This window comes from Microtus oregoni, unplaced genomic scaffold (genome assembly GCF_018167655.1).
Source record: "Microtus oregoni isolate MIOR12 unplaced genomic scaffold, Mior012 000016F_ref0000370, whole genome shotgun sequence".
NCBI lineage: Eukaryota > Metazoa > Chordata > Mammalia > Rodentia > Cricetidae > Microtus > Microtus oregoni.
The window spans coordinates 36035659-36063541 of record NW_024543075.1 but is presented as its reverse complement, the minus strand read 5'-3'; the positions used below and the strand labels follow the sequence as shown (position 1 = coordinate 36063541).

General features: G+C 43.8%; 1 protein-coding gene across 1 annotated transcript in view; it reads right to left on the bottom strand.

Moving 5' to 3' along the window:
- Positions 1-19105, bottom strand: part of Stk33 (serine/threonine kinase 33) — a 172352-nt gene extending 153247 nt beyond the window's left edge. Inside the window, exon 1 of the mRNA XM_041667173.1 lies at positions 19019-19105. The gene's annotated coding sequence lies outside the window, so the exon portion shown is untranslated. The remainder of the gene's footprint in view (positions 1-19018) is intronic.
- Positions 19106-27883: the final 8778 nt, after the last annotated feature.

The window sequence follows — 27883 nt, the reverse complement described above, 5'->3', positions numbered from 1 at the left end:
TCCTTGAGAGGCACCTCCAGGAGTGCCATTTGTGAAAAGCCACGCAACAGAGGGGACACCTCCTAAGATAATTAGTGGATTTCGGAGAGGGGGAAACAACAAAGCGGTGTGAACTGCGACGCTCATCACCATCTAATCAGAGAACGGAGGTCGCCGTGGTGATGCGTAGGCAAAGGTTGAGAAACTTCCACTTTTTAACAAAAATATCCCCAATCTGCCTCTCTGGAAGTTATAACCCTCAGCTTTGTTGTAATTGAGGTTTACCTGTGGGGTTAATTTCACACTGGATGTAAGCCTACAGCTATCTTTACACTGTGGACAGGAGGAGGAAAAAGGGGATGAGGGATGCTGTCCGCATCAGGAAGCAGTTTCATAGCTGCGTCACGAGCCCTGGGTTCAAATCTCAGTGCAGTAAGTTGTTGAAGCTCTTTAAGCCTCAGTTATCTTGTCTCTAAAAAGGGATTAGCATACTATCCATCAGGAAGGATAAGGTGGAAGGCACTGAGCTCCGGGCACAATGGCTGGCATATAGCAGCTACAGAGCAAGGGATAAGTCTTGCCTTCTTCATGTGTTCTCTGTTACCTCTGGAGACTTCTATACTCCTACCATCCTGTCTGCTCTGCAGACCTCTGTCCAGAGCTCCCTCATTCTTCTCTGGCTTTACGTCACTGCCTATCCAACAGTACCCCCTGTGCGGATCCACCCGCCTTGCTCTGGCCTCTTCTGCACGGTGCCATTCATTTTCAGTGTGGCCAATCTGGAGTCCAGTCAGATTGTTTCAGTTAGTTTGAAGGCTGCCTAAAAGGCTTTATTTAACCTCCAGTAGCCAGAACCATTACTTACATCTCACTAACGTCATGAGTCAAGTGGGTGATTACTCTGTACCAACGAGACACTACAAATAAGTGTCTGTCATTCCTCCACAATAACACTGCTTTCACAAGCACAGAGGGGGCTCAAAATGTTGCTTCTAAATAAAGACTGTTAACTTCTTAATCCAATACCATGTTATTTTTAAAACCTGGGGGTGAGAAATAAAATTCTCTAAGCTATTTTTAAGAAAAAAAGCTTATATTCACGTTGCCCTAATATTAAAAGTATCTTTCAGCGGGCATGAAACAACTTCACTGCTTTGTTACCTTCTAGGTGTGTCCTGCAGCACTGACTGAATTAAATGAGTCAAGGAAAGGAATTTGAAGTACTAGTAATGAAAACCTGGTTTAATATTTAATGTGGGAGTAATTTATAGAAAACAAAGATCAAGGTCGTCAATAAGTAGTCTTTCTATCCCAGAAGTCATTTCACCGAGATATCTTGATTGAACTCTGCAAATACAATCTATTGAGCCAATATTGGATCTTATAATAGCCATGCATGCTTCTGCTTCTGTGAAGATGACGCTGAAGTCTGGGGTACCCCCAGCTAAGTGGCAGAATGATTGTCTAGCATCTGTAAGGCCTTGAGTCTGACCGCCAGCACCGCACATGAAAAATGACTCTTTATGTTTGTAATTCAAAATTTATCCAGTCACATTAGTCTCTTCTTTAAAAAATCACTTTTAAGACAGGAAAGCAACAATATTCATATTCCCAGGTGATAGACTGACCTCTAGTGGAGATTTTTTTAAATTACTGAACGAGTTTCTTGTAAACTGTTAAAGTTGTGTACAACCTGAAACAAAGTTTACAGCCTTGAAAACACAGGGCCAGTGGCTCAGGCCTGTGATCCCCGCCACCCAGGAGCGGGGGCAGGTGCACTGGAAGACCAAGGCCTGTCTGAGCTACAGAGTGACTTAAAGCCCAGCCTGGGCAGCCTAGTGAGATTCTTACAATTCGAAGTCACAGGGGTGGCAAGGGGATACACCTCAGTGAGAGAGAGCTCACCCAGCAAGCATGAGCCCCTAGATTCAATCCTCAGCACTGCACGAACAAGCAATTCATTGATTACAAGCAGCCAACCCGATGATAACCCTTCAAACTCACACAAGGCAGCACAAAATACGGTTAAAGAAGAGATTCTGGAGTGTAACTTGCCTCCATCCAGTCTGGATGTCAGGCAAACGTCTAGAAAGTGGGGAAACCCGTGTGGCTGACTGGTGAAGACCCAAGGAGTACAAACATGAACGGTGTCCTGAACCCCATGTGGCAGAGTCCAGGGCTGTCAATCATTTTTACTTCTGGCCGGAGAAACTATAGCCAGAGTAGGCAGTAATTTATGAAGATGTGGGAAATAACAAGAGTCTTCATCAGAATACAGCTCTTCAGAGGTTTAGCAATTATAAACCCAGACAGAACCAGTTCAGTTAGCGTTAATCCTGCCTGTGTAAGAGAACAGGGCCCTAGGTCTGGGCGGTGTTTTGTGGGAAACCCTGGGAAGTTTATATGTGGCCCCAGTGTGAACATGACGAGTATCTCCAGATTTTGTCTCCTAAGCCAAGAGCAAACTGCCAGCCGCAGTCCTTTCCAGGCTCTGGACACATCCCGCATCTCCTGCTGACCGCACACGCAGGAGCGCCCACGCACAGCACACGCAGGAGCGCCCACGCACAGCACACGCAGGAGCGCCCACGCACAGCACACCCTCTCTGGTCCTCTGCATCATGCAGCATAGATTTTACCTGTTTTCTACAACTAACTTATCTCTCTGCAGCTTTTTGTTTCATTTTCGCTTGGAAGTTCGTTTTCAGAAGGTCTGTCTGTCCACTTGTCTCTTTGGCTGGCTGGCTGTTGGCAGGGTTTCACGAGGCTCAGGCTAGCCTAAAATTCCCAGTGCTCCTCCGGCCAATGCCCAAGCATAGGAGCGGCAGACTCGCATTACCTCACCCAGAACTTTACAGTTCTGTAGCTCTTGCCTGAGCTGGCATTACAGGATTCAAGCCCCTTTTATAATATTCCACTGCTTCTAAGCAATATATCTGATCTATGACCTAAAAACACTTTCCTGCCAAGTTAATAATATAATATTCACCTCTTTTCCCATGGAAAGTCCAAATCAGTGATTATTTTAGGCTGACAAAATGCATATAAAATTGAAAAATGACACACAATTTCAAGACATTTCTTCATTACAAGATAATTGTCACTCAGAGTGAAACAGGCTGTTTTTACCATAAAACACTACAATCTCTCAAATAAAACGGACAGAGTTTAGTTCTGTCCATCACTGTCCTGAGGGCTCTGATTGATTTCACTATTTCAATTCTTTACTCCAAGAGGAAATTAAAAGTTGCAATTCAGATATTCAATACATGCAATAAGCCTATTAAAATGACATGAAAGTTCCTCTCAATTTTTAATCATAACATTTACACATATTCGGTACAAGAGAAGAAAAAGGAGAGATTCATGTAACTGCAATTGCAAATTGTGGATAATAAGCTATATTTATTAAACTACAACTCAAAAATAAATGACAAAAATACTACAATATAGTTAGATTCTATGCCGACTTTACATAATTCTCTCTGCCATTAAAGGTCACTAACAAGTGTAGTACTACTCAAACATGCATTTTAACCTAATAGCAAAAAAGATTCTAGAAAATACTTTTATATTTGGAAGCATAAAAAAACAATAAATCTATGATTGTAGAATTTGGCGTTTCGTCAAGTGTGGTGCTGTTAAACTGCACCCGTCAACACTTCCCTAATGCCTATATAGGAACTCAAGTCAGCAGAAGCAGGTCAGAGGTGACACAACAAGGAGAAAGTATTCTCCTCTGCATCATCTGCAGGCAGACCTAACCAATGACGTGTATTCATCTTGCTGTTTTTCTTGTACTGAGTCAACACTTAGAGCCTAGCAACTGTACAGTCTACAACTGGGACAATTCAGTTCTACCAAAGACATAGAAATGAGTAAGGAAAAGGCAAAGATCTGAGTATTTGCTAGTCTGGTCCACTTTTAGAAGTACATGTTAGCATATGTCTATAATCCCAGCTACACAGAAGGCTGAAGCAGGAGGACTTCAGGTCCCAAGCAATTCGGCAAGACCCTCCCTCAAAATAAAAAAGTAAGGGCTAGGAATTAGATTACAGATCAAATACAAATACCAATATGTGGGTGCAACTACCAGTACCACAAAAAGAAAAGAGAGAGAAAGAGAGAAAGATGGGGGAGGGAAGGAAGGGAGGGAAGACAGGGATGAGAGAGAGGGAGGGAGGAAGGGAAGGAGGGAGGGAGGGAGGGAGGGAGGGAGGGAGGGAGGGAGATTCTGCTTCTGGTCAAGGAGAAATAGGGTAACATTTGCCCTTGTGCTTTAAACAGCTAGAAAACTGGATAGATACAATACAATGGTTGCAAACATTAGGGACAGGCAACAACGAGAAAGGGAAAAGAAACATTCAGAATCCTATCATACCAGCTTAACACCTAGAAGCAGTTTCCTCAATAAGTCTTGGATCCTCCCCCCCACCCCCGAAGTCTAGCCTAGTTGAGGGAAAGGAGTACAGAAACTAGATCTACAGAAAGGCCCATATGAACCTCTGGCTGATGGTCACATGTGCAAGACCAAAATCACGCTATGTGAAACAGGCCAGGTACAAAGGGACAAACGCTGTAAGATTTCAATGATGCTAACTATCTAGAATGGGCAAATTTATAGGAAGGAGAGAGGGAACTGCCATAGGAGGAGTGCCAGTTTCCCTTCTAACACGTGGGACCCTGGCATCCAGCTCAGACTGTCAGGCTTGGCAGCAAGCACCTGCACCACTGAGCCATCTCAGCAAATCCAGCACAAGGGTTTTTAAAATAGAAACTGAATAACATTATAGTCAATACAAAAGTCAAAAGCTTTAGCAAAACACTCGAAGTGGCACAGAACCTCATCAACTAACTGCCCAGCAATCGGGTCAGAGTCCCTCAGCAAAGGGGAGAGAGGCAGAGGACAAGGAAGCATCCGTTAATACAGAGCTGGGAACGGAGCAATGCGGCCTCTCCCGCTAAGCTTCCAGAGGCCAGCATCCAAAACTTACCATAAAAGATTCTTTACAGATTAAAAAATGATGTTGCAAAATCCAGATGGCTGTAAGTTGCACCATGATGTAACGAAAAGTCAATGTCCAAACCTCATGTAACCTGAACAATGCTGATGAGCATCAAAATATTAAGTATTAAATTCCACCTCCATCTTAACAGTCAATTTCCACACCCTTGTTTTTCCTGCCTCATATTCAAATAAGTTCCTCTGTATTTGGAGCTCTCTACAAATGACACTGAGAGCATACCTAACTGGAATTACTTAGCACCTTTCCCCACTGTTATATTTAGCATCCTTGGTCATTTTTACTCAGTATGACTCCCCACCTGGTGCTTAGGACAGTACATGCAGTAGATTAGATGGCCAGTGTTTGTTGAAAGGGACAACAGAAGGAAGGACAAGACTTTACTTTATTATACAAATTAGTCAAAACTTACGGGTGAAGGCTTCCTACACCAGCACTCTGCAAATGTAATTTAAAGACTAAAAAGGAGCTCCCACACACAACTAAGTCTAACAGAGGCAAAATTGCTGAAAATAATTCAGGAACTTTACATTAATATGAATTAGTAACAAAGATAACGGGCACCCAATCCCTTCCTCCCTCCCCCATACTCTAGAAATAAATACACAAGGCAAGGAGCTCTGTAAATTTTGCAATTCTACAATCTGTGTAGAAGCTAAGGCTACAAAAGAGCAGGAGGAATGGATTGGTTCCATGCCCTAGCTAGGTGTCTAAGCCACAAATACTCAAAAAATCATTGCTCGGCAGTCAATCTTACTATATTTTTAGAAAAATATGTGGGGAAAAGAAAAATGCTAGATATTTTCAGCAGAAAAGTAGTCATAATTTTACTTTGCAACGTAATTGAAATGTTCAGGCATAAAGTGAGAAAGCCTCTGCTCAGTATTCACATCAGATATCCAAATTTTTAAAACCATTACTTCAACACTAAAAATCACTGTTTATATTACACAGTGTTCGTGCTAGAATTAGAAGATCACTCATGAAAGATGAAGATCATTTTTAGCAGAGGCACAGAATGATCTGCTCCTTCTCTCAGGTTACCAAGCATTTCTCCCACTCTCCAATGAACCTGAGTTGTTTCTCACAGTCTTTAATACCAAGAGTCTGTGATACGTAGGTGTTCAAGGAAAGAAAACTGAGCCATCATAATAATTTCAAGTTCTTTGAATGGAAAATAGTAAAGAATTCTAAAAGGTCTATAAAATTCATGTCCTTGTCATTAGGCAATGTCTCCCAGTTCATAATCATCTTTTTCACAATGTCAAATCAAAACTTAAAAAAATCTTAATGGGGCTTCAAACAGCCCAGACTGGCCCCATGTGCTCTGTAGCCAAAGCTGGCCTTGACTCTACCTTCCAGCCTCCATCTCGCACACCAAGTGCTGGGGTTACAGGCATCCACCACCATGCCTAGCCATCATCTTAAGCCTTTAATAGCACTCACACTGAGTGCAGGATCATCTGAGAAAACAGATTTTTTTTTCTCACTAATTTAGGAAGAGAACCAAAGGTTTAGACAGAGCCTTACCACTTAAGGAGGAAGTCTGCCCTGAAAGAGAGCTCTCTGTCCCTGAAGTCTGGATCCTTATCAAAGAGAAAAGAGGAATCTTCCTTTGCTTCATTAATCTAATGGTTTGATAACTCGCATCAATTTAAAGGCATTTGTCTACAGGGAGAAACTATTTGAAAGATAAATGTACTAAATCTTCTTTCCTGAGGCCCTAAGTATTTTTTGAACTCTTCCTGGTTTCACTTACTGCTTTATTTTAAAATCAGATTGCGCCATTTTGTATGACCAGTCGCTCCTCATGAGGACGGATGTCCTCTCACCTGCACTGTATTATCCCTAGTCAGAACTGCAATGAATTGTGGAGCCATTTAAAGCACTAACACCGTGCGCTGCAACCCAATTAGTAACTGGCTCTGAAAACACAGTTTGCAAAAATGACCAAGGTGCCCCCGCTTCCTCCTCTAGAATATCCAAGGCAATGACTGACTGTCCATACTATTTCATTTACAGATCTTCCTGAAACAATCTCACAGTAAACCGCAGTCTTCAATTACTACTCCGATCAGAGCTAGTTGTGAGCTCTATTTTGAAGACTTAGCAGAAGTGTATTCTTATGAAAATCAATTTGATCGATAAAATAAAAAGCATTTTCTATGATACAAGGAGAACCCTGTAGTCTATCAATATCCCTTTATATCAACAGCAACAGATGACAAAGCTAAAATCATAGCACAATACATTAAAGGAACGTCTATTACACAGGAGCAGCACCAGATGTGGTGCTAACACAGTTCCAGGGCTGTCATACAGCCACTGAAAACTGGCACCTAGAACTAAACATCAAGTCTGCAATCTGATCAACAACTCTTTACTCGCTAGGGAACAGTCGCATGGGAAAGGCTTCAACTCGGGAACCCCCACTTCCAACGTGGCAGGGCTTGATGAGCCCTGTGAAAAGTGCCAGGAGAATAGAAAAATAGAAATCAATACTAGCCAAAAACAGCAGCAAGAAACATGGGGGAGGGTACTAAGACACAATGCCGCCATGCTATTCACTGTGAAAGAAGCCAACAACCCCTATGCTGCCTTCAACCCAAGCTAAAGTGGCAAGAGTAAAATGATGTGGCCAAAAATTTCTAAATTTGCAAGAGATGTAGTTACATAAAAAATAATCAGCCCTTTAAAATAAGTTACTTTTGAACTCATTTCAAGAATCAACTAAAATAAAAATACTAGATGTAATTAAGGCTTTAGATTCCCTGAAGATTCCAGCAATCAGCCATTTTAAACATTCTAGTAATGAAGCATCCAATAGAATTTAAGGAAATCCTACTTTAAAAAAAAGAAAAACAAATTAGGATGTAAACCAGAGATAATATGGGACCAACAAAAGGCTTAGTAATAACTCATTCAGAACTAAGTATAATAAATACAGTTATTACAATTTCAATTCGCTGATGGCTGAACTCAAAAAGCTACCATGCTGCTACTCAATCTTCTAAAGAATCCAGATCTCATCAGTACAGGAACTGTATGTTATATTTCTGAAGCACTGAATTATTTTAGGCTGAAAGGAATGTAGATGGAAAAAACAGAGCTACTCAGTGGCAGGGCCAGAATACAAGATCAAAATGTGGGCCTCTGTCAAGTGTATTTGAACAACTCTTCAAATATTGTATAATAAAACAGCTGCCTTGCCCTCTCTTCCCATAGCTAACCAAGCTCCTTTCGGGAGGAAGGCTCCTCGTGACTATCTGGTTTTGAGGCAGGGTCGCACTGTGCAGGCCTGGATGGCCGGGACCTTCCTATGCAGACCAGTCTGGCTTTGCCACTACCCCATCCTTTGCCTCTGTTTCTAAGTCCTGGGTTATAGGTATGCACAACTACAGCTTGGTAAGATTCTAGGTCACACTTCTATGTAAGCAGTCTCTGGAACTGCAGACAGGTTCTTGGTCTGTAGAGTCAGCTTGGGGTGTGCCTTGAGTGGATAAAAAACTGACTGCCACAGTGAGATGTAAACCAGGCTGCTGGGCCACACCTCAATCCTGGGTTGAGCCTTAGAACAAGGCCTATAATGGGTAAGAATAAAGAAGCCCACAGGGAGATTACAGTGAAGCCACCATCAAGGGGAGAGGACAAACCTCCAGCTCAGGGTCCTCCTCTAAGGGTGATGTCTCCACTTGGCCACAGTCACCCTGATGAGTCTCTTCTGTGGCTACATCCTGCATGTACAGAAGACAGACCCACTCTGACACTATGGGGAGTCGTGACTAAAGGTCGTGATACCAAAGGAAAAACGCAAGTAACTGGGGGCAGTGTTAGAGTGGAGGTGGAACATGCAGAAGTCAAGAAGGCAAAACTCAAAAGAACAGACGCATGGATAAAATGCTAAAAATAACAGGAAAAAAACATCTTTTTCTAGAGATGAATTTAAAACAAAGGCAGATGTTAACCCTTCAGTAAAAACTGCATTTCTGTGTTCTCCATCACAAGGAACTTTCCATTTGAACCCAGCAGAACAGATTCCACAGGTTGGCACTGCTAACCTTCCCAGTCATCACTTCCCATCATTGTGTCAGAATCAACTTCCTCTGAGAAAGGGGGTCTTGCAAATGCTGGGGGGGAAAGTGAGATGGTTCAGTGGCTTTGGGATAGGGTTCAACGGTTCCTCCAAAAGTGAAGAATTCCCAGAAGACCAGCAATTCCACTCATACATGCAATGCACACTCAAGATAACTGAAAAGACGGGTTCATGCCAACACTGTGCACACACGGCAACAGCAGCATCATTCACAATACTCAGGAAAGAAAACACATGACATTGGCTGATGGTTATAAAGGAAATGCTATGCACACTGCAACAGAAATGAATCTTGAAAACATCCTGCTAAATGATAATATAAAGTATTTTACTATACATAAAATCAAGGGGTTTTTTTTAAAAAAAATTAAGAACTTGTTTGAGGGCAAGTAAGATGGGTCAGTAGCTAAAGGGACGTGCTGCCGAGCCTGAAGACCTGAGTTTGAGTCCCAGGACCCGCAGGGTAGAATCAGAGACCTGGTTCTCCCAAGTTGTTCTCTGACTTTCACACACATGTGTTGTACAGAACTGAGTAAGTTCTAAAGACTCAGAACACGCTGAGGGGAAGTCTCATTAAGATTTAGGAAGTAGCTGGGTGGTGGTGGCGCACGCCTTTAATCCCAGGACTTGGGAGGCAGAGGCAGGCGGATCTCTGTGAGTTTGAGGCCAGCCTGATCTACAGAGCTAGTTCCAGGACAGGCTCTAAAGCCACAGAGAAACCCTGTCTCAAAAAAAAAAAAAAAAAGACTTAGGAAGTAAACAACTCTAGAGTGGCAAGAACCATGTGACTTCTTCAAGGGAGAGGCTGGAGAACAGCACAAATGACTCTCCTTGTGGCAAGACCCTGGAGACCCTGACCTACTTGGCAAAGACCTGTGGACAATTTGCTGCATAATTCCGGGCGTGACCCAGGAGCATGTGTGCTACCTGCTCTCCTGGATTTCACCATGACAGACATACAGCAGGTCACAAAATTTAATATTACATATCTGTATAACTATTCTGAAAAGAATAATTTTTAACCATAAGAGTTTTAAAGAAATGGTATGGAATAGATGGTACCAAGAGTTAATGGGAACAGTTGAGGAACAGGGAATGAGCAGAAACATAGAAAACCACACTTTCTTTATTTCTAATAACTGTGTCAATAGAAGTTAAAAGAGATGGACATAAGAACAAGGGATAAACAGTGCCAACTCGTAAAAGTAAGTTTCCAAGTTAAGTTGTCTACAGGGTAAATGGGAAAACCCTACTATATCCCCAGAGGAGATAGAACAGTACACAATGTAGAATGGATTGATCCAGCTTTGACTGGTGAGTAGATTATGAGCATCCAGATGCTACCAGATGTCAATATTAACCACAAGAGTCAAAACTCTCTCTCGCCCTGCAGGACACTGTAACCCCATGTACTGCCAACAGGGCACACTGTTCTACCTGCAGCTGTGCCTAGTCAGAAAAGTTCCTTTGTAGCTTGCAACCCTGCTTATGCTTTTGACAGTAGAGATATAAATCAAGAAGTTAATGGCTACTGGTGGGAGAGTTGGGAGACAGAAGGGGAAAGAAGCAAAGACAAACTGGCCAGTGTTGCAACCATTTTTAGAAACGTAGGAAACAAAAACTGATTTAAAACTGTCCATTCAAAGCACTGAAACTGTATAAATAAAAAGAGCCTAGGCATCCGGGCCACTTTCTTGGACAACAAGCAGTCACAGTCTCTTTGTGGCACCAACTTAATACATTTGTCCCAGGTCATCGAACCATCTGGAGTGAGGCTTCCAGCACCAACTCCCTGAATCCAACCAATACACTCGGCCTTTCCCCACCGAGCAATAAGGACTCCTGAGAAGACAGATACCCGCTGCGCTGCCTGCAAGAGACACTCTCCTACCTGCCCAGCTGCTGTCAGTCACACTAAGAGAGCTCCCGGTCCCAGGTTCTGTGAGCCATGTCCATGCTAGGGTGGGCTGCAGGTACGACAAGCGGTTTGTAATCTTCCCTGTTCCTGCAAGTAACCTCTTAGTATACTCCTGTTAGTATCCAAATAAAAATTCATTGGGTCACCAAATTGGACTCTGGAGGCATCATTCCTTTGGTCTGTCATCAGCTCCCCATCTTGGGTAGGTAAAGGTTTATTCACATCTCCCCAGAATCTTGCACACAACAATGTACCATGATATATGCATGTGCACACACCCATGTACATGCACACACACATGTTAAATAATAAATAAATGTTGTTTAAAAAGAAGTTTGAGAGAAAATGAGTTGGACTTCCATGAAAAACATTCAAGAATAAATATGGAGCTTCCTCCAAAAATCTCAGGCAGGAAAGAACTGAGCTCCCTGTAACACATGGAAAATGCCCTTGTGAGGCATGATAACAGCGAACTCAAGAGGATTCAAGTAGCGAGAACTGGAGCCTCACAGGTACAGCTTCTGTTGGTGATCACAACACAATGGCCAGCACCTCGGTGACCACCATCTCAGTCTTGCAGATTAGAGGAATTTTCTATAATGCTTTTGTTATGAATCTTTTATTATTAGGGTCCAGAATTAAAATGGGTCCAGATGATCAGCTTCTTGAAATAGCTACCAGCTCACGTTAAAAATACTGAACCACAAGCAAACACTTTACACATGCAATGCAAAGGTGAGGACACAGTTCAATGTTCTAGAATCAGGTGCATATCATAAGCATCCAATAAATACTTGCTGAATATGTATTTGTAATAGTTAATATTGCTTACTAAATTCATGTCCAAAATTAAGAAAATGGTAATTTTTTTTTTTTTTAGACAAGAACCTTCTATGGAACCTAGGCTGGTCTCAAACTTTCAATCCTCCCGCCTCGGCCTCTCAAGTGTTGAGATTATAGGTGTGCAGTACCATGCCAAATTTTGTTAACAGTATCAAACCTATCTTCAACACTAAAAACACACAAAAAACTTGGGGTCTTTTTTTTATTTTATTCCAATTTATTAGTCATCCTGACTGGAATTCAAATTGATAACTTTAATGTGCTTTTGTTTTTGTTCATTTTTCAGTAATTATACAGGACAACATGTTTTCCTTCTGATAATTGCCCCCCCCCTTACTTTCCTTGCCTTCGCTCTGCCTCTCACTGGTCCTCTCTCCCCTCTCCCACAGTCTTGCTATACTTCCACATCACATGCATATGTATATAATCAATGACTATTTTAAAAGGTAATTTTATGTAGTCTACAACACATAGAAATGACATTTTAATTAGTTATTAAAATCATTGCCCTCACCTTATAAGCCTTTTTAAAAACAACTTCAAGCCAATAAAACCAGAGATTTTGGGGTGATTCATTTCTTACACACTGTACAATTTACTTCTTAATAAATTTAGAGCAGGTACATTAACACAATTTAACAATTATGTGCCCATTATTCACACCCTAGAGCCCTAAAGGTAAATCCACACAAAACCTAATCAGCCTCACTAATATGCAGAGGAATTCAGAAGCGGAGGAGCACACCAGAAAGACAGCAATCAATTCTGTAACGTTTTCCTTATTTAAGCTTCTACTTAAAAATGGCTATTTCTTGGTATGTAGCAACCATGAGTGTATGAAATCCTATGAAGGATTGTTACACAAATGAGCGTAGAAAATGCCTCCAGGTAAAGGGGAAATAGACAAGATCGCCTGACAAAATTGGTGGCATCGGGGTGGGGGGAGAAGGGAGGGCGGGAGAGGGGAGGGCAGAAGGGGAGAAGAACTTGAGGAAACTGGATGGTCAAGATGGAGGAAGGACAGAGATGGAGAACAAGGAAAGAGATGTCTTGATTGAGGGAGCCATTGTGAGGCTAGAAAGAAACCTGGTACTAGAGAAACTCCCAGGAATCCACAAGAATTAACCCAGTTAAGACTCTAAGCAATAGTGAGAGGGTGCTTGAACTGGCCTTGCCCTATAGTCAGATTGGTGAATATTGTAAATGTCACCATAGAACCTTCACCCAGCAACTGATGGAAACAGAGGCAGAGAGCCACAAGGGAGCACTGAGCTGAGGTCCCTAAGTCCAGTTGAAGAGTGGGAGTGTAGGGCCCAGGTCTACCCTTGTTCCTGGGGTGCATCTTGAGGACAGTTTCTGGTCAGCCAGCTAAAACATTCTGTTTGTTCCTGTGCTCCCTCTGCCCCGCCTGGTGATTAGCTGTAGGGCATTGTTGACTCCATCTTTGGTGTGGTAATTTCCTACATGCCTGGGCAGAAATCCTTGAGCATCAGGGAGGTATATAAGGATTTCCCCAAGGTTAAATAAACGGCATTCAGCTGATCTCCTTTCAAATGACCCAGGTCTCTTTGTGTGTTCTTTCAATCTCCAGGCCCTTGCCTGACTCACATATGGTACAGTGGCGCGCAAACTGTACCGAGGAGGTAACACAGAATCGGGTGTTAAATGGGAGGAGTAAGAATATGAGCAAAGAGGTCAAGACCATGATGGGGACACCCACTGAAACAGTTTACCTGAGCTAATGGGAGCTCACCAACTCTAGCCGGACTAGGAAGGAACCAGCACAGGACCAAACTTGTCCCTCTGAATGTGGATGACAGTTACATGGCTGGGGCAGACGGAGGGGCCACTGGCAGTGGCACCAGGATTTATTCCTACTGCGTGTACTGACTTTTTGGGAGCCTATTCTCTTTGGATAGATATCTTGCTCAGCCTAGATATAGTAGGGAGGGCCTTGGACCGTCCCCAAAGCAATGTGTATTACCTTCTCTGAGGAGTGGATGGAGGAAATAGGTGGAGAGGATGGGAGGAGGGAAGGAGTGGGAACTGGGATTGGTATGTAAAATGAAAAAAGGTAATTTGCTTTCTTTTTTTAAAAAAAATATGAAAGAAAAGAAATAATAGAAAGAAAGAAAGAAAGAAAGAAAGAAAGAAAGAAAGAAAGAAAATGAAAATTCCTCCAGGATTACATCTTCTCTTTCAGAAGCCACTTCTAGGGGTCTTAAAGACAAAGAAACAGCCCTACAGGTTTAGCATATCTGGAAGCCACTTTAGAAAGAGCAGTCCTCATCCTCCCTCCACAAAGAGCTCTTTCCTTCCTCTTCAGTGAGGCGTGGAGACGGATGGGCACCGGCCTTTGTAGCATCATTTTTCACAATTCTTATGAGAAAGTATATTGTTCAACTCTGTGTGTTGGGCTGTGTGTGCACATACACAATATATGTATGGTTTCTGTGCATATCTGTGCCTGCTTGCACACCCGCAGAGGTCAGACGCGGACGTCTGTGGTCCTGCTCTATTCAGCTCTGCCTTCTTCCTTTCAGACAGGTCCACCACTGAACGTGGAGCCAGGTTAGAGCTAGAACGCTCCTTCTGTCTCAGCACACACCCAACTATCTGAAGTTAGGGACGCTAGCCTTTTAGACAGGTGCGGGTATCTGAACCCAGGTCCTCATACTTGTCCAGAAAGTGCTGTCACCCACTGTCACAGGCTCTCAACTTTCTTATTCCGACTGTCATTACCTCTCAATTTACTAGTTTCACAAAATAACTTTTAAAAAAAATATGGTTATATTTTTAAGAAAGTATAGGTTGTTGTCCAGTCTTTGCATAAGAACATTCTAAGTCTAAAATCACATAGAAGCCAACGGGCATTCATGGTGCAGCCCTGAGTTCACACCTCAAGACTCCCCAAAACAAAAAGCCATTATAAATGAAAAGGTAATTATGGTTTAAAACATGCCCTGTATGACAGGCAACATTCTCACTATATCAACAGTGCTCACAAACGCCCTCCACACCCCTCTTCTTCCACAGATGAACATGCACTGTTCCTGTGGAAAGGCAGTGAAGCTCCTCCCACTTTAAGAGCCCCCCCCCACCATCTCTCTTGGGCCTCTGCCTCCCACCTGGATGTCTTTTCCCCACCCCGTTGTACTGAAGGCCCACACTGTCCAGATTTCAGTGAAACACTGGTCTCTAGCAGACTCAGTAGCCAACCGGCAAGTAACAGCCTTACCCTAAGCCCTGCTAAAGCCCAGGAGGCTGGTTCCTGCCTAACAATGAAGACAGAAGTCAGACAAACAATGGAAGAAGAAACGGAGTATGGGAAGTAGGTCAGGGTTCAGCTGCATGTGAGCAGTGACTTCTAATATTCCCAGCACACAGGATGTCTACAGTCAATGGCGACAACTTTAAAACTTCTAGTTTGAGGGCCAGACAGTAGTTGCACATGCCTTTAATCCCAGCAGAGACAGGCAGATCTCTATGAGTTCAAGGCCAGTCTGGTCTACAGAGTGAGTTCCAGGACTGTTGAAATAGGAGCGGCGGGGCTGCGTTCCCAGCACCCCGGCCGCCTGCTTGGCTAGCTTATGCCCAAAATAACAACACACAAACTGTATTCATTTAAACACTGCTTGGCCCATTTCTATCTAGCCTCTTCTAGGCTAACTCTCGCACCTGGACTAGCCCATTTCTTATCATCTGTGTAGCACCGGTCTTACCGGGAAGATTCTAGCCTATGTCCATCCTGGGTCGGAGCTTCATCGCGTGCATCTTCCCGGGAGCAGCGGGGAGCATGGCGTCTCTCTGAGGCATCTGCTCCCGAGAGGAGAGCTATGGAGTCTGAGCTCACTTCCTCTTCCTCCCAGCATTCTGTTCTGTTTACTCCACCTACCTATGTTCTAACCAATAAAATGGGCCAAGGCAGTTCCTTTATTAGCCAATGACCTTCCTCCATCACAGGACAAGTTCCAAAGCTACAGAGAAACCCTGTCTCAAAAAAAAAAAAAAAAGCCAAGAACCCTTCTAGCTTGAAATGAAAACTGTCAGTTGCCCTGACCTGATCATTAAGATCACTACGTGCACATATTCAAGTGCCATACTGGACCACATCAATGTGTACAATTACTATGTCTAGAGAATCCTTCAAAGAGTCTGGATAGACATTCAAATGAAAGAAATCATTAACAGCTAATAATTAGGTTGCTTAATGCTTAAGCAAATAAACAATAAAGATATCAGTTATAATAAAGAGGAACCATTTTTATCTGTGAAATGGGCATCAGCCGATCATCTTTCTGGAGAATAGAGCAGTCCCTAATTCAAGAGCATTTCAGCATCGCTGTCCTTTGGAATTTCATTTTCGAGAAACTGATCTTAAGCAACAAGGATATAATGAAAAGATTAAATTATGAAGACAGTCATCACTACATTTGGTACTTGGCATGTAAATAATAGTAATAATAATAGCTAATAATGCGTCATTTGGAGAGCCCTTACAGAGCTAGGAAAATGGCATGTGTGGACCCTTACATATTACTGACTAAGCACCATTCACGGTTTCAAGTAGTTCACATGCAGTAATTCATTTATTTTTCAAAGCAATATGACGTTGAATCTGTAGGCTAGAGTCATATCCCACTTCCGGCGAAAAATCTGAGGCACTGAGAAGGTGTCTGAATTAAGGTTACACTAAGACAAACTCTGACATCCTAGACTGAAATTCAAAACGTTTTGGTAGATGCATTTGCTGCTAAACCCTGCCATAACTAATGCCAAACTAGGCATCAGCTTTATTCCAGTGAGGATTCAGTTTACTAAAGAGAAGCTAATGCAGTTGATGGCATTCAGGGTTGTCTTAGAGTTCCCTCGATGTGCAGAGACACCATGGCCACTCTTATAAAGGAAAGCATTTAACTGAGGCTTTGTTTACACTTTCAGAGGTTCGGTCCACTGTGATGGTGCAGAGCAGGGCTGGGAGCGTGGTGGCACATGGGCAGACATGGTGTCAGAGAAGTAGATGAGAGATCTACATCCAGATCCACAGGCAGCAGGGAGAGAGAGAGAGAGAGAGAGAGAGAGAGAGAGAGAGAGAGAGACTGGCCTGGCTTGGGTTTTTGAAACCTCAAAGCGCACTCACCAGTGACTTCCTCCAACAAGGCCACACCGCCTAATCCCTCACAAGTGGTACCTCTCTTCATGACCAAGCATTTAAATATATAAACCCATGGGGGCCGTTCTTATTCAAGCCGCTACCAGGGGACAGTCTACACATTCTGGATCTCAGAAGAAGTGGTACAACATACACTGGATCACCCTTCCATAAAATTTGTATCAGTCCACAGATCTCAGGTGAGGAACTGTGACAGAACTAGAACTAACCTGTAAACTATCTGTTCTTGTAGTATGTGCTTCTATATGCTCAGACGCTACTGAAGGCCAAGGGAAGGTCAGACGCTACTGAAGGCCAAGGGAAAAGCGTTAAAATTCAGGCATTCTGATACTTATTAATGACACACTATGTGCCATACCCAGAAATGTTACTAGAGGTGCCAATATTGAGATTTGTCCCAGACAAAATAATCAAAAACAGTTTTCCTAAGGAAACTTTGGTCTCAGAGATCAAGGGTAGGAGATAAAGAGAAGAAAATGACAGGGAAAGGACCAAGTATAAAGGTCCTAAAGTGAGACAAAAAATCACGATGAAAACGTAGATCTAATTTACATGGGAAGTAGAAAAAGACAAGATCTCCTGAGTAAATTGGGACCATGGGGACCTTGGGAGAGGGTTGAAGGGGAGGGGAGAGGTGGGGAGGGGAGTAGAGAAAAATGTAGAGCTCAACAAAAATCAATAAAATTACAAAAAAATTAGGATGAGGAGGGGGCTGGAGAGATGACTCGGTGGTTAAGAACACTGGCTGTTCTTCCAGAGGTCATGAGTTCAATTCCCAGCAACCACATGGTGGCTCACAACCATCTGTAATGAGATCTAGTGCCCTCTTCTGGCGTGTGGGCATACATGGAGGCAGAATGTTGTACGCATAATAAATAAATCTTTAAAAAAAATCAGGATGAAAACTCGTGTCTCTGTAGACCCAAGCACAATGGTTCTACCTGGGAGACAACATCAGGAAGAGTCAGAAGTTAGCCACCATGCCTGGACTAGATCATTCTTCTAGAGGTACTCAGAGGGCAATCTGTGGAGTCAGTTCTGTCCTTCCCCTGTGTGGGTCCTATCGGACTTGATGGCAAGCACCTTTACCATTTCGCCATCTCTCTGACCCAGCATGGTCAATTTATAAATTTTCAATATTGTTTCCACTGCCGAGCAGACAAGCAAGAACACTGTAAAACAAGCGATGACTTTAGACCAATTAGGAGGTAACTGCAAGAGACAAGATGACATAGCCTGTTCTCAGGGCATAGACAAAGAAACGGAAGTGCTTAGGCCTGATCTTTGGTATGAAGACAAAATGAACACAAATTGATGATGATATGGACATAGGAGAAAGGGGATGGTACTGGTGAGGGTGAGATTCCTGGCCTGAGAATGAAACAGAGGTGTGATTCATTCTGACAAGAACACTGGTGGCTTACACGGGCGAGAATTTTAAATGTACAGACTCTACATATTGCGCACAATTTAAAGACGATTTGGAGGAGAAGAGAGCTTAAGTTCAAAAACCTGTTGAGTTTGCTTTCGACTCAAAGACCCTTCCTCCTGTGTACGGCTGGCAAGATCCTAGTCTGATGCTGAAGGTAGGTGGTCAGACCAGAAAACAAGGGTCCTCCTCAGCTGCGGTGAGGAACGAGTACCCTAAATGTGCAATTATCCCCTTGCAACTAACTTAGCCATTTGTCCTGCACTGGGCAATTCCACATGCGGGTTCACTTCAGCCCACCACTGTGGGAGAAATTTAAGGTGCATTTAGGAAACTGAGGCATCAGGCTGAAATTCCCTAGCCTCAGAATCAGCAGGAGACAGCTCTTAATATCACCCTACCTTCTGAGCATCCGCTATGTGCAGGAAGTGTGTCCCAAGAACCCATTACAACATGAGGTCCTACTGGGTGTCAGGCTCTTAGGAAATTCAAAAGAAATCAACCCCTTACAACTCCACAGCTTTTTAGGACGTTTTCCCACACACACACACACACTTACCCTTAATGAGATCACATTAAACTTTCAAAAATGTTTCCTGTAGTGAAAGTGGGATGGAGGTGAGGAGGTGTGGATGGACCCAAGCAGCCAGTTGCCACCCAAACACCAGACCGGGGGAAATGAGGTGCCAACTGCTTAGACCCCTGGGGACTCCTGAAGGATCCGTGGTCATCGCCAGGTCCCTCAGCGCTGGCTGCCTGGCAGGCAGACCCGCAGCTGGAGGCCCTGAGGCCGGTTTGCCCGCGGTTGCCATAGCAACGGCGCTCCGCAGCCTAACCCTCCCGCCCACCAGGGCAGCGTGGCCGCGCCCTGTGAGGCGACCCGGGGGCCACTCACCGCGGGCAGGCGGGCTGCCTCTGACAGAGGAGCACACTCCACGCGGGTGGTCGCCCCGCCCCAAACTCCACACCTAAAGAAGCTTAAGCTTAACTTTTCTCAGGCCGCTGAGCCGACCGGGGAGGTGGACGGGGTCCTCACCGGGACAAAGTGCAAAGCCCCCGCTTTCCGCGTGCGTGGAGCCTGGGAGGGGTGCGCGAGCCGTGCAACGGCGCCCACGTGCCCCCGAGCCGGGTCCCCACCGGCTGCACCCCGGGAACCGAGCAGGGAAGCCTGCCATGAGCACAGAGCAACGCAGTGTTAAGTAAAACACATTTTAACAGCACTGTCGTCATCGTGACGGGATGTCCAGACATAGTCAAAGTGCAGGCAGCCCGAGCTAGTGCTGCAGGCTCGCGCTCCCAGTGAACCTTAAAACAACCTGAACCGGGTCCCAAAGTCACTGCTGAGAGGCGGGGGGGGGGTGGGGGGGGGTGGGGGGGGGGTGTATGTCCAAAGAAAGCCTGAAGCCCCCCGTGATGAGTCAAATAACGCATCTCTAGATTTGTCCCAATCTCTGTGGGACCGTCTCCATGCACGTCGCAAGCCGTGGAGACTTGAAAAGCTGGCTTCAGCTGTATGCTAATTTCTATTGACACCGACTAGGAATGGCTTCAGTGGGCGGGGTCCTGCTCTCCGGCAGCTGCCGGGAAGAAATTCAACTCTACTTGGACTAGCATAATTATTCAAGGCAGATGTCTTCTAAAATTAAGGTGATTGATAGCCAGTAACAGTACATCAGAGCAATTAATTTTATTGCTTACAGGTGTACATTTGGCAACTACTTAGTTCACCCTTCTCCCTCCATAGAGGAAAAAAACCCGCTCAAATGATCGTGAGTTACTTGGTAACTTCGTTTTGAAAACCATTTTTCAAGAGCAGATACTCCCCCATTATATACTATATTATAGAACTTTGGAATCTTAGCCAAGAAATGTTCTGGAAAATTACAGAACTATTATCTAACATGCCTGGAAGAGACGTGAGGAGTTTGCTCTGTGTGTTCGCCTTGCCCCTATGTCCATCCAAGCATAAGAACGCAGGAGTGTTCTACCACAATATCCAGAAAAGGGGATAAGCTCTACCATCTGCTTCACTGAGCTGTGATGTGTATGGCTGTACCTTAAATAAACCACTAGAAGGCCCTTTCCGCTCCAGGGCCTGGGTAAGGGAAAATGCTGGTAGGAATATCTATCGGAAAAGCAGGCTGATGAATCCTCCAGCCTGTGTCGGGGACTCCCAACCGTGAAGAGCGGCCAAGGCGTCGAAGGGAGTTGCTTTTGTTTTGCTTTATTTTGTGTTTAAACGTAGATTCACAAACTATACGCTCAGAGATTCTGGTTTAATAGATCCCAGTTTTTGTGTGGTTTTCATTTTTGTTTTCCTAACACTGGTTGGGAACCTGTGGGCTAGGTTTCCTATGGAGTCAGGTCAGCCCATCAAAAAGCACTGTTTGTCATCTGGGGAGACAGGTCAGGGGTGGGATACTTACTGTCCAAGCGTGAGTGCTTGAGTTTGAGTCCCAGAACCCAAGTAAAAAAGAAAAAATTAAAATAAATGTAAAAGAAAACTGGGCATGGGGGAAAGTGCCTATAATCCAGCTCCAATGAGGTAGAGACAGGAGACTCCCTGGTGCTTTTTGGACTTGCACAGATGGACACACCTTCCCATATTCACACACACATACCACACGGATACACAACAGTGAGGAAGAGAGAAAGAGCGGGAAGGAGGAAAGAGATTTTTGGGTCATGGGATAAATTGCAAGCTACATTTTAAAATCAATATAAACTGGGCATGGTGGTGCACATCTTTAATCCCAGCACTTAGGAGGCAGAGGCAGGTGGATCTCTGTGAACTCAAGGCCAGCCTGGTCTACACAGTGAGTTCCAGGACAGCCAGGGCTGTCACACAGAGAAACCCTGTCTTGAAAAAACAAACAAAGAAACTACTCTGGGTAGAGAACCCCTGCCACACTAATACAACTACTCTATGCCCCGCAAAGACACTCTGAGTTCTGTTAGGAAGAAAAGGCATACGTTATCCCTATGAAGAGAGAAAACCATGAGAGTCATCTCATTTCCTTTTTACCAAGGCTTCCAGGAAGATAGGGCTCAAATTTGAGCTCAGTTTTCATAACTTGAATAAACTTAGCAGCCCCCATGCCTACACCACAACTCTCTTTTATTCTCTTCCATGTTTCCCTCATTCCAAATTTGATTTTTGTATTATCTATTGCTCTGATTTTTGTTTTCACTTGCCGTTTTGTCTGCCTCTAACATTCTGCTCCCATAGTTCCCCACGGCAGCCTAGTTGCTACCTCCTCTGAAAGCCCTGCCAGGTCTCCTCACTAAAGGATTTCCACCCCCACCCAACCCCCCAGTCTATCACCTTACCCTATTTCCTTGTCTTCCAGAACAAACATCATCTACAGTGGTAAAACCTAACAGAAACCAAAGCCAAATCTCATTAGAAAAAGTTAAATTTTGGATTGCATAAATTTTAAACAAATTCCCATTCAAAAAAATCTTAATACAACATAATCTAAACAACTCCAAATTTGTCTTAGAAAATAGAAAAACTAAACCGGGCGTTGGTGGCACACGGCTTTAATCCCAGCACTCAGGAGGCAGAGGCAGGCGGATCTCTGTGAGCTCAAGGCCAGCCTGGTCTACAAGAGCTAGTTCCAGGACAGGCTCCAAAGCTACAGAGAAGTCTCGAAAAACCAAAAAAAAAAAAGAAAGAAAATAAAATAGAAAAACTAAGTGATTTTGTGTGTGTGTGTGTGTGTGTGTGTGTGATATAGTCTTTTGACTTTTTCTGTTTGTTCAATTCTGGGAGTATTTAGTGCTTTGCTAAAATATTTTGAATAACAGATAAAAGTTAATGTATAATCAGGTGGGCCTGGTGGCCCAGGTTTCTAATTTCTGCGCTTGGGAAGATGAGGCAGGAGCATCAGGAGTTCAAGGCCAGCATCAATTACATAGTGAGTTTTCTTTTTGTCCTTACTAGAAGTAGCAAGAAATTAAGGACATAACCTCTCTGGTTTTTGCTTGTTTCAGTGCCTTGGAGAGTCTACCCTAGATATAAAAACAAAAACAAAACAACCAAAACCCACTATTGATTGGGGAGGAGAGAAAGGGGTATTTTTATAGGGTATGGTAAAATGTAAATGGATAGGTTAATATGCGGATCGATGATTGATAGACAAATATTCATTTCCAATGTGCAAATGTCACTAACATTTATAGAGCGAAACCAGTGAAGCTACATGGGAAAGTGACATACTCTCACGTCTGTAAAAGATCCAGAGACACTGGACCTTCTTAGGAAACCCTTAATGTTATGCCAGACAAAAGCATTTTTCAGAGTATTCAAGTAGCTAAAGGCAGCCACATTAAATATTGTGGCTAGTTCCCGGAGCTGAGGTCCTTGTTTCTCAGGGAGGTGAAACATTGCAACACTATGACCATTAACACAACAAACTCCAGACCCTGCCAAGGACCTCACTCTATTCCAGGACTCACCTCAACACCACAGTGCGCTCTCCTCCTGTTGCCATAGTTATTAACGTCACCACTGGCAGCAAATGCTACTTGTTGTTTACTTAAACACTCCAGGGTAATGTCAGGTACCATGGAGTATCAAATTGCTGCCATTTAGGGGAGAGAAGTGAGAATTGAAGCGTGTCTACATAAAAAAGCATAGAAGCAACTGGCACAGCTTGTTTCAAGCCTTTGTTGACCTGTTGATAAAAGTACTAGCGTCTGGGTGGTGTCTTAGTTAGGATTTCCATTGCTACAGTGAAACACCGTGACCAAAAAGCAAGTTGGGAGCAAAGGGTTTACTCAGTTTACACTTCCACATTGCTATTCATATTAACGGGAGTCAGCACTCAAATAGGGCAGGATCCCAGGGGCAGGAGCTGATGCAGAGGCCATGGAGGGGTGATGCTTATTGGCTTTCTTCCCCTGCCTTGCTCAGCCTGCTATATATATTTTATTGATATTTATTGAGCTCCACATTTTCCTCTGCTCCTCTCCCTGCCTCTTACCTCCCCCTTTCAACCCTCCCCCAAGGTCCCCATGCTCCCTATTTTCTCATGAGATCTTGTCTTTTTCTACTTTCTTCTTCCCATGTAGATTAGATCTATGTAAGTCTCTCTTAGTGTCCGCATTGTTGTCTAAGTTCTCTGGGATTGTGGTTTGTAGGCTGGCTTTCTTTGCTTTATGTTTAAAAACCAGCTATGGGTGAGTACATGTAATAATTGTCTTTCTGGGTCTGGGTTACCTCACTCAAAATAGTGTTTTCTAGCTCCATCCATTTTCCTGCAAAATTCAAGATGTCGTTATTTTTTTCTGCTGTGTAGTACTCCATTGTATATATGTACCACATTTTCCTCATCCATTCTTCAATCGAGGGGCATTTAGGTTGTTTCCAGGTTCTGGCTATGACAAACAAATCAGCCTGCTTTCTTACAGGATCAGAACCACCAGACCAGGGATGGCCCCACCCACAATGAACTGACCCCTCCCACATCGATCGCGAACTGAGAAAACCCCTTGCAGCTGCCAGGTAGTGGTGGTGCACTGTTTTAATCCCTTCACTCAGGAGGAAGAGGCAGGTGAATCCCTGTGAGTTTGAGGCCAGCCTGGTTTACAAGAGCTAGTTCCAGGACAGGCACCAAAGCAACACAGTGAAACCCTGTCTGAGGGTGGGGAGAGGGAATGGGGAGGGAATGCCTTACAGCTGGATCTCATGGAGGCATTTCCTCAACTGAGGCTCCTTCCTCTCCGATGACTCCAGCTTGTGTCAAGTTGACACAAATTCAGGTAGTATAGAGATAGATAGATTTCTGTTTTCTTAAGTCAAGAACCGGTTGATTTGTGTTATTGTTTTAAAAGTGTGTATGAGTGTAGAAGGAGTTGCGAGCAGGTCTGCTTTTTGTCCCGCCTGGCTCCTGCACGGCTAGCTTTACACCTGAAATAACAACACACAAATTGTATTCTTTTAAACACTGCCTGGCCCATTAGTTTCTAGCCTCTTATTGGCTAACTTGCACATCTTGATTAACCCATTTCTAATAATCTATGTAGCACCACGAGATGGTGGCTTACCGGGAAAGATTCAGCATGTCTGACCTGGTGGCTGGCTCCATGGCGTCTGCCTCACTGCCTTCTTCCTAACAGCATTCTGTTCTGTCTTCCCCACCTACCTATGTTCTGACCTATCAGGCCAAGCAGTTTTCTTTATTAATTAACCAATGAAAGCAACAGATAGATATAAGACCCACCTACATCATATGAGAGCATAAGTGTGTTTGTATCTGTGTTTGTGTTAGTTTTTACTCTTGTTTTATTTATTTGGGATGGGCTCTCCTATAGTCCAGACTGACCTCACACTATAAGGCTGTCTTTGAACTCCTGGCCCTCCAGGTGTCCTTGTGATTGTAAACCAAACCCAGCTGATTTATGCATTAATTTTTATTATTATTTATTAATTTATTTACTAATAAATTTTATCTTTTCTTTAAATATTTTAACACACTGTTAGGTACTTTTCTACCTCCAGCACTGCACAAAAACAAAACAACAATATATACTTGAGCCTTTATATCACAAATCACTCAAATTTTCTGTTGTAACAAATTCAGAGGTGTTTAGGTTATTGTTTGTTTTATTAAGATTTTTAAATAGACTTGTATTTGGAAAATGTGTAATTCAAAATGTAATGTTTTTCCTAATGGAATATTTTTTTATTCCTAGTAGGCTTTAGCAGTCTCTGTTTGTAGTAAGGAGACAAGCAGGCCTGCTTTTCATCCCACCCGCCTCCCACATGGTTAGCTTTACACCCGAAATAACAACACACAAATTGTATTCTTTTAAACACTGCCTGGCCCGTTAGTTCTAGCCTCTTCTTGGCTAATTCTCATATCTTGATTAACCCATTTCTAATAATCTGTGTAGCACCACGAGGTGGTGGCTTACTGGGAAAGATTCAGCATGTCTGACCTGGCAGCTGGCTCCATCGCATCTGCCTGAGGCAGAGGCCTCATTGCCTTCTTCCCAGCATTCTGTTCTGTTTACTCCACCTACCTAATTTTCTGTCCTATCAAAGGGCCAAGGCAGTTTCTTTATTAACCAATGAAAGTAACACATAGACAGATGACCCTCCTCCATCATCTGTTAGTCTTTCCACTTATAGTATACAAACAGAATGGTACCTTTTCCTCACAGCTCAAAGTGAAATAAATATTCGTCCATAAACTCTGTCTCTCTGACCAGCTTTGAATGTCTGGCCTAGTCTTCTTTATCAGATTAAAGCGATGAGATTCAGGTTAGTGCTCACTGAGTCCTGGGATGGGGCAGTATGCAGGTCAGATGGTGATGCTCCCTGAGGAGGGCCACAAAGACAACGTGCTGCTATCTAAATCTTTAGTATCTTTCTGCTGAAATTGGTGTCTGATCCTAAAGTCCATATGAAAATGAAATGAGACCAGAATGGGCACAGAAAAGGAGGAGGAGAAAGAAAAGGAAGAAGAGAAGGAAGTAGAGGCAGCAAACTGGAGGATTCACACTTCTCAAATCCACAACTAACTATAGAACTATAGTAGTCAGGGCTGGGTCATGTTGGCACAAGCCAGACACACAGATCAGTCAGAGAGAACCTAGAGATGAATCCATGCGTTTGTTGTCAGTTGGCCACGGTGCAGAGACAATGGAGGAAAGAATCATTTTTCCATCAGTTGACCCAATAACATCCTTTAGGGTCATTTTCCTCCTCCATCACAGGGCCAGTCTGGAATCAGATATTGCATTTAGCTGATGTATTAATTTGCTTTCTATTGCTGTGATAAACACTAACCAAAACCAGTTTGAGAAGGAAAGGTTTTTTGGTTCATGGTAGCCTGTCATGGTCCCATCCCTAAGGAGAGTCAGGGCCGGTGCCAAACAGAGACTACAGAGAAATGCTGGCTACCATCTCACTCTCCACTGCTTGACTTCTTATACAACCCAGGACTACATGCCCAGGGGTGGTACCACATCCCCCGTAGGCTAGACCCCTCCCACATCAATCATTGATCAAGAAAATACCCCGGCACTCAGGCCAATCTGATAGAGGCAGTTCCTTAACTCAGGGTCCGTTTTCTCTGGGTGACTCTAGTTTGTGTCAAGTTGACAAAACTTTATCCTCCACTGGCTGAAACATTTTTCCAACAGGGATAATTTGAATAAAAGAAAGAACTCTGTAGCTAAGAGTATGTTCTGCTCTTCCAGAGAACCAGAGTTCAATTCCCAGCCAGTTACTGCAGAGAGATCCAAGGCCTCCAGCCCCCTCCAGCATGTGTACACACACACACACACACACACACACACATGCACACAACTAAAAATAATAAAAATAAAACGTTTTTTAAAAAGAATCCAAGCCCTGTCTCCTGCCCTCATTTAATACAGTCTTGTTTCCCTGTTGGTGGTCTGTGGTAAGATTTAGATCATTCGTTCTCAGCCGCAAGACTGTTTAGGGAACACCACATCTTCCTCAGGGTACCACATCTGGATGCTGTGTGTCCACCTGGTCCTCATCAGTAATGATCACACAGTCAAGGTGGTACCTGATTCATCCACGCTGTAATTTTTCGTCCCTCGAAACCAATAAACAGTTGTAAAGAGCCAATTTAAGACTATGCAGATGCCCTGCTTCTCGTTAGTTTCTCCCTAGAAATACCCTATCGAACATTGCTTGCCTTCCCAAGGAGCGAAGAAAGCGCCGTGGGCGCCACCTACGGGGCTGCCATCACACTGCAACAGGGCTATGAACTTTGTCGCACTTCCCTGTTGTCCAAGCGCAGGAACGATTTCAGTCTCAGACATTTTGGAAGGAGAGACGACAAGACTCCTGTGTCACGAGGCTGAGTCCTAGCCCAGCACTATCCATTAACTCATGATGGCGACTTGAACAGGTTTTTCTCAAGACCTTCGAGTGCCCAGTGCAACCAGAAGTTGGATGACAGGAGTTATGTATTTACACATTAATTTATTCAAATATTTGCTGAGCAACTATAGGCACTCTTCTAGAATCGAGGCAAGGTTTCTGCTCTCAAGGAATCTTACACCCATGAAGGGTGACCCAAGAAGAAAATGGCTAAAGGAAACGGGTGAGTATGGACTGTACTGAGTATAACGGCAACCGGAAAAGGTGGGAGACGGCTTGGGTCTCCCTGAGAGTGTGGGAAAGCTCCCTGAGGAGGCTGGAGCTGAGGCAGGAGGATGGTGTGGGAAGCCATGAGGGAGGGCTCTGGGCATCGGAAAAGAAGTCGGCGGTCAGTGATAGTGAGGCATTTGGCACCTTTCCTGTCTACATCTATCATTCTTGAGTTAGGTGGAAATGGGGGGCTTATCTACATGTTATCCATGAGGCAGAGAAGGAGGGAGTAACAGACGGACGGACGGAATGAGAGAGGAAGAGAGGAAGGAAAAGAGAAACTGA